We start from the raw sequence: 18,190 nt of genomic DNA on the forward strand, positions 1-18,190 counted from the left end.
TAAATTAAAAACTAAGACCTCAAAGGTAGTAATCTCAGGATTACTACCAGTGCCACATGCTAGTGAGAGCAGAAATAGCAGGATATATCAGATGAATACGTGGCTGGAGAAATGTTGTAGGGGGGGCGGATTCAGATTCCTGGGACATTGGGACTGGTTCTGGGGAAGGTGGGACCAGTGCAAGCTGGGCGGGTTGCACCTGCACAGGACTGGGACCAATTTCCTCGGGGTGGGGGGATGTTTGCTTGTGCTGTTGGGGAGGGTTTATACTAGAATGGCAGGGGGATGGGAATCTGAGCAGGAAGACAGAGGAGGGAGAAACAAGGATAGAAATGAAAGCCAGAAAGGTAAGACGCAAAAGTGGAAGGCAGAGAAAACAAGGGTGGGAAACAAATGGGGCCATAGTGCAAAATAAAGCTAAGATGACTAACAATGTTAAAAAGACAAGTCTAAAGGCATTGTGTCTTAATGCGCAGAGCATTCGCAATAAGCTAGATGAATTAACAGCGCAAATCGATGTACACAGTTATGATATAGTTGCGATTATTGAGACATGGCTGCAGGATGACCAAGGATGGGAACTGAACATCCAGGGATATTCGGTATTTAGGAAGGACAGGCAAAAAGGGAAAGGAAGTGGGGTAGCATTGTTAGTAAAGGAGGAAATCAATGCAATAGCGAAGAAGGATATTAGCTCAGAAAATCAAGATGTGGAATCTGTATGGGTGGAGTTAAGAAACACCAAGGGGCAGAAAACATTGGTGGGGGTTGTCTATAGACCCCCAAATAGTAGTGGAGATGTAAGGGACGTTGAACAGGAAATTAGTGACGCATGCAATAAGAATACAACTGTAATCATGGGTGATTTTAATCTACATATAGATTGGTCAAACCAAATTAGCAATAATACTGTGGAGGAAGATTTCCTGGAGTGTGTATGTGACGGTTTTTTAGACCAATATGTTCAGGAACATACTTGAGAACAGGCCGTCCTAGACTGGGTATTGTTCAATGAGAAAGGATTAATTAACAATCTTGTTGTGTGGGATCCCCTGGGGACGAGCGCCAATAACATGATAGAATTCTTCATTAAGATGGGGAGTGAAGTAGTTGAATTTGAAACTAGGGTCCTGAATCTAAATAAAGGAAACTATGAAGGTATGAGGCGCGAGTTGGCTATGGTAGATTGGGGAACTTTACTAAAAGGGTTGACGGTGGATAGGCAATGGATAATATTTAAAGAACGTGTGCATGAATTACAACAATTATTCCTGTCTGGCGCAAAAATAAAACCGGAAAGGTAACTCAGTCATGGCTTACAAAAGAAATTAGGAATAATATTAGATCCAAGGAGGAGGCATATAAAATTACCAGAAAAAACAGCAAGTCTGAGGATTGGGAGCAGTTCAGAATTAAGCAAAGGTGGACAAAGAGGTTGATTAAGTGGGGGGACAAAGAGTATGAGAGTAAACTTGCAGGGAACATAAAAACTGACTGTAAAAGCTCCTATAAATATGTGAAGAGAAAAAGATTAGTGAAGAAAAATGTAGGTCCTTTACAGTTGGAAACGAGGGAAATTATAATGGGGAACAAAGAAATGGCAGAAAAATTAAACACATACTTTTGTTCTGTCTTCATAAAGGAGGAGAGAAATTACCTCCCAGAAATGTTAGGGAATCAAGGGTCAAATGAGAGGGAGGAACTGAAGGAAATCATTATTAGTAAAACAATAGTGCCAGGGAAATTGATGGGGTTAAAGGCTGACAAATCCCCAGGGCCTGATAATCTACATCCCAGAGTACTAAAGGAAGTGACCCTGGAAATAGTGGATGCATTGGTGGTCATCTTCCAAAATTCTATAGACTCTGGAGCAGTTCCTACAGATTGGAGGGTGGCAAATGTAACCCCACTATTTAAAAAAGGAAGGAGAGAAAAAACAGGGAATTACAGACCAGTTAGCCTTACATCAGTAGTGGGCAAAATGCTAGAGTCTATTATAAAGGATGTGATAGCAGAACACCTGGAAAGCATAAATGGGATTGGGCAAAGTCAGCACGGGTTTACGAAAGGAAAATCATGCTTAACAAATCTACTGGAGTTTTTTGAGGATGTGACTAGGAGAATAAATAAGGGAGAACCAGTGGATATAATGTATTTGGATTTGCAGAAGGCTTTTGATAAGGTCCCACATAAGTGGTTAGTATGCAAAATTAAAGCACATGGGATTGGAGATAATATACTAGCATGGATTGAGAATTGGTTGACAGACTGGAAACAGAGAGTAGGAATAAACAAGTCTTTTTCTGGGTGGCAGGCAGTGACTAGTTGGGTGCTGCAGGGATCAGTAATTGGGCCCCAGCTGTTCACAATATATATGAATGACTTGGATGAGGGAACTAAATGTAACATTTCCAAGTTTTCAGATGACATAAAGCTGGGAGGGAGCAGAATGTGAGCTGTGAGGAGGATGCAAAGAGGCTGAATGTTATTTGGACAAGTTGGGTGAGTGGGCAAATGAATGGCAGATCCAGTGCAACGTGGATAAATGAGAGGTTGTCCACTTTGGTTGTAAAAGCAGAAGGGAAATTATTACCTGAATGGTGTTAGATTGGGAAAGGAGGAGGCGCAACGAGACCTGGGTGTCCTTGTACACCACACGTTGAAAACAAGAATTCAGGTGCAGCAAGCAGTTAGGAAGGTGAATGGTATGTTGGTCTTCATTGCAAGAGGATTTGAGTACAGGAGCAAGGATGTCTTACTGCAGTTATACAGGGCCTTGGTGAGACCACATCTGTAGTATTGTGTGCAGTTTTGGTCTCCTTATCTGAGGATGGATGTTCTTGCCATGGAGGGAGTGCCAAGAAGATTTATTAGAATGATTCCTGGGATGGCAGGATTGACGTATGAGGAGAGATTGGGTCGACTCGGCCTGTATTCACTAGAGTTTAGAAGAATCAGAGGGGATCTCTTTTTTTTTTGATTCATTCAGGGATGTGGGCATCGCTGGCTAGGCCGGCATTTATTGCCCATCCCTAATTGCCCTTGAGAAGGTGGTGAGCTGCCTTCTTGAACTGCTGCAGTCCATTTGGGGTAGGTACACCCACAGTGCTGTTAGGAAGGGAGTTCCAGGATTTTGACCCAGCAACAGTGAAGGAACGACGATATAGTTCCAAGTCAGGGTGGTGTGTGACTTGGAGGGGAACTTGCAGGTGTTGGTGTTCCCATGTATTTGCTGCCCTTGTCCTTCTAGTTGGTAGAGGTCGCGAGTTTGGAAGGTGCTGTCTAAGGAGCCTTGGTGCATTGCTGTAGTGCATCTTGTAGATGGTACACACTGCTGCCACTGTGCTTCGGTGGTGGAGGGAGTGAATGTTTGTAGATGGGGTGCCAATCAAGCGGGCTGCTTTGTCCTGGATGGTGTCGAGTGTTGTTGGAGCTGCACCCATCCAGGCAAGTGGAGAGTATTCCATCACACTCCTGACTTGTGCCTTGTAGATGGTGGACTGGCTTTGGGGAGTCAGGAGGTGAGTTACTCGCCGCAGGATTCCCAGCCTCTGACCTGCTCTTGTAGCCACGGTATTCATATGGCTATTTCAGTTCAGTTTCTGGTCAATGGTGGCCCCTAGGATGTTGATAGTGGGGGATTCAGCAATGGAAATGCTGTTGAATGTCAAGGGGAGATGGTTAGATTCTCTCTTGTTGGAGATGGTCATTGCCTGGCACTTGTGTGGCGCGAACGTTACTTGCCACTTATTAGCCCAAGCCTGGATATTGTCCAGGTCTTGCTGCATTTCTACACGGACTGCTTCAGTGTCTGAGGAGTCACGAATGGTGCTGAACATTGTGCAATCATCAGTGAACATCCCCACTTCTGACCTTAATATTGAAGGTAGGTCATTGATGAAGCAGCTGAAGATGGTTGGGCCTGGGACACTACCCTGAGGAACCCCTGCAGTGATGTCCTGGAGCTCAGATGATTGACCTCCGACAACGACAACCATCTTCCTTTGCGCTAGGTGTGACTGCAGCCAGCGGAGGGTTTCCCCCCTGATTCCCATTGACCTCAGTTTTGCTAGGGCTCCTTGATGCCATACTCGGTCAAATGCTGCCTTGATGTCAAGGGCAGTCACTCCCACCTCACCTCTTGAGTTCAGCTCTTTTGTCCATGTTTGAACCAAGGCTGTAATGAGGTCAGGAGCTGAGTGGCCCTGGCGGAACCCAAACTGAGCGTCACGGAGCAGGTTATTGCTAAGCAAGTGCCGCTTGATGGCACTGTTGATGACACCTTCCATAACTTTACTGATGATTGAGACTAGGCTGATGGGGCGGTAATTGGCCGGGTTGGGCTTGTCCTGTTTTTTGTGTACAGGACATACCAGGGCAATTTTCTACATTGCAGGGTAGATGCCAGTGTTGTCGCTGTACTGGAACAGCTTGGCTAGGGGCGCGGTACGTTCTGGAGCACAGGTCTTCAGTACTATTGCCGGAATATTGCCAAGGCCCATAGCTTTTGCAGTATCCAGTGCCTTCAGTCATTTCTTGATATCACGCGGAGTGAATTGAATTGGCTGAAGTCTGGCATCAGTGATGCTGGGGACTTCAGGAGGAGGCTGAGATGGATCATCAACTCGGCACTTCTGGCTGAAGATTGTTGCAAATGCTTCAGCCTTATCTTTCGCACTGATGTGCTGGGCTCCCCCATCATTGAGAATGGGGATATTTGTGGAGCCACCTCCTCCAGTTAGTTATTTAATTGTCCACCACCATTCATGGCTGGATGTGGCAGGACTGCAGAGCTTAGATCTGATCCGTTGGTTATGGGATCGCTTAGCTATGTCTATTGCATGCTGCTTACACAGTTTGGCACGCAGATAGTGCTGTGTTGTAACTTCACCAAGTTGACACCCCATTTTGAGGTATGCCTGGTGCTGCTCCTGGCATGCCCTCCTGCACTCTTCATTGAACCAGGGTTGGTCTCCTGGCTTGATGGTAATGGTAGAGTGGGGGATATGCCAGGCCATGAGGTTACAGATTGTGGTTGAGTACAATTCTGCTGCCGCTGATGGCCCACAGCGCCTCATGGACGTCCAGTTTTGAATTGCTAGATCTGTTCGAAATCTATCCCATTTAGCACGGTGGTAGTGCCACACAACACGATGGAGGGTATCCTCAATGTGAAGGCGGGACTTGGTCTCCACAAGGACTGTGCGGTGGTCACTCCTACCAATACTGTCATGGACAGAAGCATCTGCGGCAGGCAGATTGGTGAGGACGAGGTCAAATATGTTTTTCCCTCGTGTTGGTTCCCTCACCACCTACCGCAGGCCCAGTCTAGCAGCTATGTCCTTTAGGACTCGGCCAGCTCGGTCAGTAGTGGTGCTACCGAGTCACTCTTGGTGATGAACATTGAAGTCCCCCACCCAGTGTACATTTTGTGCCCTTGCCACCCTCAGTGCTTCCTCCAAGTGGTGTTCAACATGGAGGAGTACTGAGTCATCAGCTGAGGGAAGGCGGTAGGTGGTAATCAGTAGGAGGTTACCTTGCCCATGTTTGACCTGATGCCATGAGATTCATGGGGTCCGGAGTCAATGTTGAGGACTCCTAGGGCAACTCCCTCCCTACTGTCTACTACTGTGCCACCACCTCTGGTGGGTCTGTCCTGCCGGTGGGACAGGACATATCCAGGGATGGTGATGGCAGTGTCTGGGACATTGTCTGTAAGGTATGATTCTGTGAGTATGACTATGTCAGGCTGTTGCTTGACTAGTCTGTGGGACAGCTCCCCCAACTTTGGCACAAGCCTCCAGATATTAGTAAAGAGGACTTTGCAAGGTGGACTGGGCTGGGTTTGCCGTTGTCGTTTCTGGTGCCTAGGTCGATGCCGGGTGGTCGGTCCGGTTTCATTCCTTTTTATTGACTTTGTAGCGGTTAGGTGCAACTGAGTGGCTTGCTAGGCCATTTTAGAGGGCATGTAAGAGTTAACCGCATTGCTGTGGGTCTGGAGTCACATGTCGGCCAGACCAGGTAAGGACAGCAGATTTCCTTCCCTAAAGGACATTAGTGAACCAGATGGGTTTTTACAACAATCGACAATGGTTTCATGGCCATCATTGGACTAGCTTTTAATTCCAGATTTATTAATTAAATTCAAATTCCACCTTCTGCTGTGGTGGGATTCAAACCCATGTCCCCAGAGAAATACTCTGGGTCTCTGGGTTACTAGTCCAGTGATAATACCACTACAGCACTGCCTACCCTAGAAACCTGTAAAATTCCAACAGGACTAGACAGGCTAGAAGCAGGAAAGATGTTCCCGATGGCTGGGGAGTCCAGAACCAGGGGTCACAGTCTCAGGATATGGGGTATGCCTTTTAGAACCGAGATGAGGAGAAATTTCTTCACTCAGAGGGTGGTGAACCTGTGGAATTCTCACCACAGATGGCAGTGGGACCAAGTCATTAAATACATTGAAGAAGGAGATAGATATATTTCTTAATGCCAAAGGGATCAAGGGATATGGGGAGAAAGCGGGAACAGGGTATGAATTAGATGATCAGGCAAATGGCCTACTCCTGCTCCTATTTTGAATGTATCTATGTTTCTATGTAACACTGAGGAAAAATGGGTTTCACCCTGCCAGACTTCCAGATCATAAACAAGGAGTCAGTGATTCTGAGAATGCAAATGTGCATGGCAGCTACTAACACCTGGAAATAATAGAAAGCCCAGGTGGCTCTGCTGAAGCCAGACTTGTGGACTGTATATTCGAAAAGGATTCTGACTTTTGATTCCAGATTCATTTAACATGTTTTCTGAAAGGAGACAGGGCTGTAAGAAAGGAGACCAGTGGTTGCAGCCTCAGAGCAGGCTGTAAGGAAGACAAGCAGTGAGGGCAGTCTCAAGGGAGAGAGAGAGTGAGAGGGACATCTGTTGTCAGAAGGTATACAGTGAAACGCTATGAGCACTTGAACCTGTTTTGAGAGTTGTAGTTTGCAGAGAAGAAAAAGACCAACAGGATTGCCAGGGATCACCTTTTTGACGGTTGAAAGTACTCGGGGAAGTGAGCAAAGAGGACATTGACTTTCAGAAAGGTCTGGGAGATCCTACTCATTGCAACTGGGAGGAGTTTGGGACTTTTAAAACACAAAGATTTCACTGTCAAGGGGGACTGTATAATCTATAAGTGTGGTGTGAGGTTTTCATGTGTTTTAATAAGTAAAGAAAATACCTTTTTTGCAATTTGGGGTATCAGCTACTTACAAAGTACTGTTTACTTAATGGGGATTTTTTTTAGTTGTTAAACAAAAAGTCTTAAAACGTGAAATTTTGTTGAGCAATTCTTCGAATTGGTCTGTGGGGGTTCATATCATGTATTTTCATGTTAACAATCTCACTGAGGTCATAACATTCTGGGGAATGAGGTGGGACAAGTGGTTTAACTATCAGTAGGGGAACATATAGGGGACGGTGATCATAGTATCATAAGGTTTAGGTTAACCATGGAAAAGAACAAAGAGCAATCCACAGTAAAAAATAGTTAATTGAGAGAGGGCCAATTTAAATGGAGTGAGAATGGATCTGGCCCAGGTAAATTACAATCAAAGATTGGCTGGCAAAACTGTAATGGAGTGATGGTCTGCCTTCAAAGAGGAGATGGTGTGGGTACAGTCAAGGTACATTCCCATGAGGGGGAAAGGTAGGACAAGCAAAGCCAAAGTGCCTGGATGACAAAAGAGATAGAGAGTAAGATGAAGCAGAAAAAAGGTGTACTTGACAGATATTAAGTTAATAATACAAGTGAGAACCAGGCTGAATATGGAAAGTTCAGAGGGGAAGTGAAGAAAAAATAAGAGCAGCACAGCGAGTATGAGAAGAGACTAGCAGCCAATATCAAAGAGAATTCAAAAGTCTTCTATAGGCATATAAACAGTAAAAGGGTGATAAAAGGATGAGTAGGGCTGATTAGGGACCAAAAAGGGGATATACACATGAAGGCAGAGGGTATAGTGGAAATACTAAATGAGTACTTTGTCTTTACCAAGAAAGAAGTTGCTGCAAAGTCATAGTGATAGAAGAGGTAGTTGTGACACTGAATGGATTAAAAATTGATTCGGAGGTATAGAGAGAGATAAAGAAAGATATAGAGAAGTATTAGAAAGGCTGGCTGTACTTAAAGTTGATCAGTCACCAGGACCGGATCAGATGTATGCCAGGATACTGAAGGAAGTTAGGATAGAAATTGTGGAGGCACTTGTCATAATCTTCCAATCCTCCTTAAATACAGGGGTGGTGCCAGAGGACTGGAGAATTGCAAATATTACAACCTTATTCAAAAAAAAAAGGTGTAAGGATAAACCCAGCAACTGCAGGCCAGTTAGTTTAACCTCCGTGGTGGGAAAGCTTTAGGAAGTGATGGGATAAATTTTATTTATAGGCTGCAGGTCCCAACATCAGGACCAGCAGCGGGTGTGACATCCGTTGGAGCAATCAGTGGCTAACTGAAGGCAGTAGAGCAGTGGCCAAATCAGGAATCATGGGGGTCATCCAGTGAGAGCACAGAGGTGGCAGTGGAGGTGGCGAATGCAGCATCAGGTGATGCCGCAGAAGCTCCAGGTGCCATACTTAAAAGGCTGACAGCTCCTACCTGACTGTTCAGAGTCTCAACTGAGCCCCTTCATTCAGGAGTGCCAGGCATTAGCTTGGAAGCTTGCAGGCAGATTGGCAGATGAAAGACCCCAGGTGGCCCGATGGTTCAGTGATGGCCCCCTCAAGACACTACAGGCTGCAAGGGAAAGACGGGAGGTCTTCTTTCCCAGGGATGAGAGGAGGAGACCAGCCCACCTGACCAAGCAAGCCTGGATGGAGATAATGGTAGAGATCACCAGCTCTGGAGTCTATCCAAGGACCTGGATCCAGTGCCAGACAAAGTTCAATGACCTGATCTGGTCTGCCAAGGTGAATGTTCATCCCATTCTAACCCTTTGCATCCAGCTTGTGTCAGAACGAGAGAATGAGTTTGTCGGAGAGGGAGGAACCACCCAGTCATGACAATGAGGTTCTGGAGTCGCCAATGGGGTCTGTGGCATGGCCGGTCCTCAGTTAGAGGTGCCAGTCTGTCAATACATTCTCTTGCATAATCTCTCGTGAGTGGCTGCGTGCAGGAGGTATATGTGATTGTTCATCATGGCTCGATGGACTGTCATTGTCCAAGATCTGGGGCTTTCCTCTGCTGGCAGACTAACCTTATCCATCATTATGTTTGCAGGAGAAAACTGCCTGCAACAGGATGGAGCGTGCCAAGACCACTGGCGGAGTGTTTTATCTGCATGTCCTTATGCCTGTGGAGGAGGGGGCCATGGAACTAGCAGGGCAACAAGGCAGCTGTGCCATATTTGATGGCCAAACAGGGGCACCTAACCGGCCTGCCCCCTCCACCCCCAGAGACAGTGAATGAGCATCTCCCGGGGAACAAGGGTGTCTCTGGTGGCAAAGAGCCTTGTAGCGCATGTGATCCCCATTGCATGAATGGATAGGTACATTTGGGGTGATATGAATGAGATAATGGGCAGACACTAATCCTTCAATTTCAATGAATTCTCATTCAGGCCAAGTTGACGAAGGGAGAGAGGAGCTTTAGAGGCTGAGGGACAGTCGGCATGCTCTGAGGAGGAGGGGCAACCCCAGAGGATTCACCATTACATTATTCTCCCACACCCTCCACCAGCACAGATACTCTCACATCAGTGGGTAGTTATGCATGTTTAGATATGGACACACAACCTAGTGAGTGCAATGCAGACACGACAGGGCAGCTTGCAGAGGCTGTGATAGGCCAGGCCACTGGCTGTCAGAGGACTGTGGGAAGCCAGGCGCACGCTGAGTACTAGACTGACAGTGTGTCTCTGGTGTCGGCGTCCTCTTTGGAAATACTGCAGTGGCAGCAAGAGGTAAGGCAACATCTGTCAGAGATGCCTGAGGCATCACATAACCAATCGCGGATGATGGAGTAGACTATCCAGGCCTTGGGTGCTGCACTGTCTCTGCCGCTTGCACGTCTGGCTTCCTCTGTTGAGAGATTGACGACTCTCATGGAGAGCCACATTCAGCAGACCAATCAATGGCTGCCGGAGATGTACCACACTTTGCCCATGAGTGCGATGCAACAGTTGCAAGGTGAGAGGGGGACGAGGCAGCTGGAGCCTCCACCAGGTCCACATCCCTCTCAGGTCAGCAGGGAGGTATAAGTGAGCTTTATAAGGGGGGAGGAATGGCTGGTCGCCGCATCTGGGGTTCCTCTCAGGGTGCTCCAGGTGCGGACAGCGGCTCCAAAGCCCCTCTGCCAGTGACACCAGCATCTCAGTGTTCCAGGGCCCTCTAGGCCTCAGGCAGCCAGAGAACGACCAAGGTCATCCCAAGCCGGAGGGCAGCAAGGACAGCACCCTGACTCTGCCTCAGCTAACAGTGCAGGGGGATCACTATGTAGGAGCACCCGCAAACGAGTTAGAAAGGCACACAGATGCACATCTAGGATCACTGGTGATAATTCTGCAGAAATGGGACTTGTTGCGATGGTTGTTACATGTCATTAAACTATGTTGTTCACTCACGATGTCTCCTTTCTGTTGTGGATTGCTGTTGGGAGATCCTTGCAAACTTTCCTCCTAAGGGGCTGGTAGTGGGGGAGCAAGACCTGAACACTCAAAGCTTCAGCTTTGCTACTTTGTAAACTGCACCTGGGAGAAGGATGGTTGCCGCAATTAAAGCCTGGCTACCCGATCCAAACCCGACTAGACCCGACTACGTGTGTCGGGTTCGGGTCGGGTCGGGTTGAAATTCCGAGTCCAGCATTCCGTCTCAGGTCGGGTTGGGCTGGACACTGCCTCCGGGAAGTCACGGGATCAGGCTTACCCTTGATTCCCCACAACTCCAGCTTCAGGAATAACCTGCTGCCGGAACAGATGAAGGAGATTTGTGTCGGGTCGGGTTTGGGTTGGCTATGGTCGGGTCGGACCCGGGTCGGGTTTTAATTTTATACCCGAGCCAGGCTTTAGCGACAATACGCGAGACCCTTGCCGGGGCATACAGCAGGACTCCACCTGATTGATCTTTACATCTAAATCTCATCTTGAGTAGACTTGTGGTCTGTCTGGCCTATGGCAAGTGTTGTACTTATCCTCTGCATCCGTGCGTGGGTTCCTCACAGGCGTCAGCTGCCATGTCCTCAGTGGGTAGCCCTTGTTTCCAAGGATCTAGCCCTCAAGGTGTGCGAGGGCACAGAAAAGATCGGGCACCTGGGACTGGCTTAGTATGTATGCGTCGTGGTTGGCTGTTTTGCTGGTCCTCCTGAACATGGCATTGGTGACTTCCTCGATATAGCAATGTGCCGCAGACTGGGAGATTCCCCAGTGGATCCCTGGAATGATCCGGTGGTGTAGAAGTTCACTGCCATGGTGACGTTTAGTGCAACTGGCATCGAGTGCCCACAAAGTCCCATGGGCCTCAGCTCATCCTGCATCATGGCACATAGGTCATGGACGGCCTATCTGGAGAGGCACAGTCTTCGGAGACACTGCCGCTCGGACATCTGCAGGCAGTCGAGAAACAGCCAATACACCCTCTCCAGAGGGTAGCTTCTTCTGCATGCCAGAAGTTGTTGCCTTGCCCCTCTACAACCTTCTCCAACCTCCTGTGACTAGAGCTGGCCCTCCTATGGGCCCTCCCTGCCTGTCCCTGAAGCTCCCTCCCTATCTGCTCCACCTCTTCCTTGGGGGCTTTGAAGCTGGGGTGAATAAGGTCTATGAGAGGTTGCCTCTCCTTGAGCGCAAGGCTACTGGTCCAAATAGCACTTCCATCCACCCCTCTACTTGTGCTCTTCAATGAGGTGGCACTGCTCCACAGTGCTGACATCATAGCCCCCACTCCTGACAGTCCTTCATGATGCCAACCTCGTCCTTCTCGCCAAGTGACTCTGCCTCACCCAGTAGATTCCAGTGAAGCTCCTTGTTGTTTCTTTGCACCAGGTGAGGCTTTGAAACCCCGTAGTTCCCGTACACCACCAGGAAGATTCAAACCTGAGAACAACATTGCTGTCATTTGGGTTCTTAAATACCTTAATTGGCTTCGCACCTCATGACTGTGCGAAACACGCCCTCCATGTCGGATGCCAATGGGAAAATCTGGAAAGGACGTCACGATATCAGACTTCCTGACTGATGTCTTACATCCCAATTTTATGCACCCTGCCCCCCTCCCCCTGGTCTCCTTTGCCATCTCAAACGGCCTCATAAAATTCAGCCTGATAATTTGGGACAAAATTAACAGTCACTTGGACAAATGTGGAGTAATTACGGAAAGCTAGCATGGATTTGTTAATGGCAAATTGCGTTTAACTAATTTAATTGCATTTTTTGATGAGGTTACAGAGAGGGTTGATGAGGGTAATGTGGTTGATGTGGTGTATATGGACTTCGAAAAAGCATTTGATAAAGTGCCACATAATAGACTTGCCAGCAAAGTTGAAGCTCATGGTAAAAAAGGGACAGTAGCAGCATGGATGCGAAGTTGGCAGAGTGCCAGTAAACAGAGAGTAATGGTGAAGGGTTGTTCAGACAGGAGGAAGATATATCGTGGGATTTTGCAGGGGTCAATATTTGGACCCCTGCTTTTCTTGATCTGTATTAATCTAAACTAGGGTGTGCAGAGCAGAATTTCAAAATTTACAGATGACACAAAACTTGGAAGTATTGTGAACTATGAGGAGGATAGTAATAGACTGCTAGTGATAGGCTGGTAGAATGGGCAGGCACGTGACAGATGAAATTTAATGCAGAGAAGTGTGAAGTGATTCATTTTGGTAGGAAGAATGAGGAGAGACAATAAAAAATAAAGGATACAATTATATCGGGGATGCAGGAGCAGAGGGATCTGGGGTATATGTGCACAAATCATTAAAGGTGACTATATGGGATACTGGACTTTATAAATAAAGGCGTAGAATACAAAATCCAGGAAGTTATGGTGAACCTTTTTAAAACACTGGTTTGGCCTCAACTGGAGTATTGTGTCCAATTCTGGGGACCACACTTTAGGAAGGATGTGACGGCATTAGAGAGGATGCAGAAAAGATTTATGAGAATGATTGCAGGGATGAGGATCTTCAGTTACGTCGATAAATTAGAGAAGCTGCGTTGTTCCCCTTACAGAAGAGAAAGTTGCGAGAAGTTTTGATGGAGGTGTTCAAAATCATGAGGTGTCTGGACAGAGTAGATCGGGAGAAACTGTTCCCATTGGCAGAAGGGTCAAGAACCAGAGGACACTGATTTAAGGTGATTGGCAAAAACACCAATGGCGACATGAGGAAAAATGTTTTTATGCAGTGAGTGGTTAGGATCTGGAATACACGGCCTGAGAGTGTGATGGAGACAGGTTCAATTATGGCTTTCAAAAGGAAATTGGATAATTATCTGAAGAGAAAAGAATTGCAAGGTTATGGGGAAAGGGTAGGGAGTGGGACTAGCTGAGTAGTTCTTAGAGAGAGCCAGCATGAACACAATGGACACAATGGCCGCCTTCTGTGCTGTAACCATTCTATGATTCTATGATTCTATCTTGCTGGCAGTGTCAGCTGATAATGGTGCAGCGATCACACTGGGGCATCTGGGACCTCAGTGAACGATGGGACCAACAGTCTATCTCCTTAACCAATGAGATTTAAGAATTGAGAAAGAAACAGAAGAATGACAGAGAAAGGAAAGTGGGTGAAGTAAAGTCAAATCAGGTCCAGAAAGAGAAATAAAGAGAGGGAAAGAAAGATTTGATTGAGAGAGAAAGAAGAGACAGAAAGGAAAAGTAAGAAAAACATTAAAAATGTAAAATTTGACACCTTTAGAATCTCTATCAACAATTTACTATGTGAAAGAATGAGATTGAACAATTTAAATTGTTCACTTTCTAGGACAGAGCAGTTGATTGACATCATATCATCAATTGAAACGTTGTTAAAAAGATATTTATACTGTTAAGTTCCAGCCGATTTTCTGTAAGGTCTTTGGGATATCTCTTGTATTTTTGTTATGCTGTGAGGCATTTGTTAATATCTCCTGTATTTCTGTTCATAAGTACAATGTAACCAGTTGTGGTGTGGACCAGTGTGTGAAGCTCACCCAGTTCGTGAAGACATGGAGGCGAAGGACATTGGGATGAAGGGAGAAGAATTCTGACCGAAGACATCATTGCTGGGGTTCATATTGGGCTTCTTAAAAATAAAAGACAATGTAAGTGAACTAGGACCCCCACATATACACACACAGATAGATGAATCAGGACCACTCGGTGGTGTGTAGATAAGGTAAGGCTTTTTCTATTTCTCTTTTTCTTTATCGTGTGATTGGTAAAAACTTTTCGTTCCTTTTTCATTTAACTAAGTTAAGCTTAAGATTAAAAATGGCAGGAGATCTCAGACCCGTGTTCTGCTCCTCTTGCTCAATGTGGGAGCTCAGGGACACGGCTGATGTCCCTGACTCCTTCACGTGCAGGAAGTGTGTCCAGCTGCAGCTCTTGTTAGACCGCATGACGGCTCTGGAGCTGCGGATGGACTCACTTTGGAGCATGCGCGATGCTGAGGAGGTCGTGGATAGCACGTTTAGCAAATTGGTCACACTGCAGATTAGGATTGCAGAGGGAGAAAGGAAATGGGTGACCAAAAGGCAGAGAAAGAGCAGGAAGGCAGCGCAGGAGTCCCCTGCTGTCATCTCCCTCCCAAACAAGTATACCATTTTGGATACTGTTGAGGGAGATGGCTCACCAGGGGAAGGCAGCAGTAGCCAGGTTCATGGCACCGTGGCTGGCTCTGCTGTTCGGAAGGGCGGGAAAAAGAGTGGAAGGGCTATAGTCATCGGGGATTCGATTGTAAGGGGAGTAGATAGGCGGTTCTGTGGTCAAAAACGAGACTCCCGAATGGTATGTTGCCTCCCAGGTGCACGGGTCAGGGATGTCTCAGATCGGCTGCAGAACATTCTGAAGGGGGAGGGTGAACAGCCAGTTGTCATTGTGCACATAGGCACCAATGATATTGGTAAAAAATGGGATGAGGTCCTACAAGCAGAATTTAGAGAGTTAGGAGCCAAGTTAAAAAGTAGGACCTCAGAGGTAGTAATCTCAGGATTGCTACCAGTGCCACGTGATAGAGTAGAAATGAAAGAATAGTCAGGATGAATGTGTGGCTTGAGAGATGGTGCAGGAAGGAGGGGTTCAGATTTTTGGGACATTGGGACCGGTTCTGGGGGAGATGGGACTATTACAAATTGGACTGTCTACACCTGGGCCGGACTGGAACCAATGTCCTTGGGAGTGCTTTTGCTAACGCTGTTGGGGAGGGTTTAAACTAATGTGGCAGGGGGATGGGAACCAAATGAGGAGGTCAGTGGACAGTAAGGAGGTAGGAACGAAAGCCTGTAAGGAACTAGATAATGAAGTCAGCGTGACTAAGGGGAAGAGTAGGCAGGGAGCAGATGATGAACGCAAAGGGAGTGGTGGTCTGAGGTGCATTTGTTTTAATGCAAGAAGTGTAGTAGGTAAGGCAAATGAACTTAGGGCTTGGATTAGTACCTGGGAGTATGATGTTATTGCTATTACTGAGACTTGGTTGAGGGAAGGGCATGATTGGCAACTAAATATCCCAAGATATCGATGCTTCAGGCGGGATAGAGAGGGAGGTAAAAGGGGTGGAGGAGTTGCATTACTGGTCAAAGAGGATATCACAGCTGTGCTGAAGGAGGGCACTATGGAGGACTCGAGCAGTGAGGCAATATGGGCAGAACTCAGAAATAGGAAGAGTGCGGTAACAATGTTGGGGTTGTACTACAGGCCTCCCAACAGTGAGCGTGAGATAGAGGTACAAATATGTAAACAGATTATGGAAAGATGTAGGAGCAACAGGGTGGTGGTGATAGGAGATTTTAATTTTCCCAACATTGACTGGGATTCACTTAGTGTTAGAGGTCTAGATGGAGCAGAATTTGTAAGGAGCATCCAGGAGGGTTTTCTAGAGCAGTATGTAAATAGTCCAACTCGGGAAGGGGCCATACTGGACCTGGTGTTGGGGAATGAGCCCGGCCAGGTGGTTGAAGTTTCAGTAGGGGACTACTTTGGGAATAGTGATCACAATTCCGTAAGCTTTAAAATACTCATGGACAAAGACGAGAGTGGTCCTAAAGGAAGAGTGCTAAATTGGGGGAAGGCCAACTATACCAAAATTCGGCAGGAGCTGGGGAATGTAGATTGGGAGCAGCTGTTTGAAGGTAAATCCACATGTGATATGTGGGAGGCTTTTAAAGAGAGGTTGATTAGCGTGCAGGAGAGACATGTTCCTGTGAAAATGAGAGGTAAAAATGGCAAGATTAGGGAACCATGGATGACAGATGAAATTGTGAGACTAGCTAAGAGGAAAAAGGAAGCAAACATAAGGTCTCGGTGGCTGAAGAAAGACGAAGCTTTGAAAGAATATCGGGAATGTAGGACCAATCTGAAATGAGGAATTAAGAGGGCTAAAAGGGGTCATGAAATATCTTTAGCAAACAGGGTTAAGGAAAATCCCAAAGCCTTTTATTCATATATAAGGAGCAAGAGGGTAACTAGAGAAAGGATTGGCCCACTCAAGGACAAAGGAGGAAAGTTATGTGTGGAGTGAGAGAAAATGGGTGAGATTCTAAACGAGTACTTTGCATCGGTATTCACCGAGGAGAGGGAAATGAAGGATGTTGAGGTTAGGAACAGATGTTTGATTACTCTAGGTCAAGTCGGCATAAGGAGGGAGGAAGTGTTGGGTATTCTAAAAGGCATTAAGGTGGACAAGTCCCCAGGTCCGGATGGGATCTATCCCAGGTTACTGAGGGAAGCGTGAGAGGAAATAGCTGGGGCCTTAACAGATATCTTTGCAGCATCCTTAAACACGGGTGAGGTCCCGGAGGACTGGAGAATTGCTAATGTTGTCCCCTTGTTTAAGAAGGGTAGCAGGGATAATCCAGGTAATTATAGACCGGTGAGCCTGACGTCAGTGGTAGGGAAGCTGCTGGAGAAGTTACTGAGGGATAGGATCTATTCCCATTTGGAAGAAAATGGGCTTATCAGTGATAGGCAACATGGTTTTATGCAGGGAAGGTCATGTCTTACCAACTTAATAGAATTCTTTGAGGAAGTGACAAAGTTGATTGATGAGGGAAGGGCTGTAGATGTCATATACATGGACTTCAATAAGGCGTTTGATAAGGTTCCCCATGGTAGGATGATGGAGAAAGTGAAGGCGCATGGGGTCCAAGGTGTACTAGCTAGATGGATAAAGAACTGGCTGGGCAACAGGAGACAGAGAGTAGCAGTGGAAGGCAGTTTCTCAAAATGGAGACATGTGACCAGTGGTGTTCCACAGGGATCCGTGCCGGGACCACTGTTGTTTGTGATATACATAAATGATTTGGAGGAAAGTATAGGTGGTCTGATTAGCAAGTTTGCAGACGACACTAAGATTGGTGGAGTGGCAGATAGTGAAGGGGACTGTCAGAGAATACAGCAGAATATAGATCGACTGGAGAGTTGGGCAGAGAAATGGCAGATGGAGTTCAATCAGGGCAAATGCGAGGTGATGCATTTTGGAAGATCCAATTCAAGAGTGAACTATACAGTAAATGGAAAATTCCTGGGGAAAATTGATGTACAGAGAGATTTGGGTGTTCAGGTCCATTGTTCACTGATGGTGGCAACGCAGGTCAATAGAGTGGTCAAGAAGGCATACGGCATGCTTTCCTTAATTGGACGGGGTATTGAGTGCAAGAGTTGGCAGGTCATGTTACAGTTGTATAGGACTTTGGTTCGGCCACATTTGGAATGCTGTGTGCAGTTCTGGTCGCCACATTACCAAAAGGATGTGGATGCTTTGGAGAGGGTGCAGAGGAGGTTCACCAGGATGTTGCCTGGTATGGACGGCGCTAGCTATGAAGAGAGGTTGAGTAGATTAGGATTATTTTCATTAGAAAGACGGAGGTTGAGGGGGGACCTGATTGAGGTGCACAAAATCATGAGAGGTATAGACAGGGTGGATAGCAAGAGGCTCTTTCCCAGAGTGGGGGATTCAAATACTAGGGGTCACGAGTTCAAAGTGAAAGGGGAAAAGTTTAGGGGGGATATGCGTGGAAAGTTCTTT

This window comes from Heterodontus francisci, chromosome 14 (assembly GCF_036365525.1).
Source record: "Heterodontus francisci isolate sHetFra1 chromosome 14, sHetFra1.hap1, whole genome shotgun sequence".
NCBI classification, from domain to species: domain Eukaryota; kingdom Metazoa; phylum Chordata; class Chondrichthyes; order Heterodontiformes; family Heterodontidae; genus Heterodontus; species Heterodontus francisci.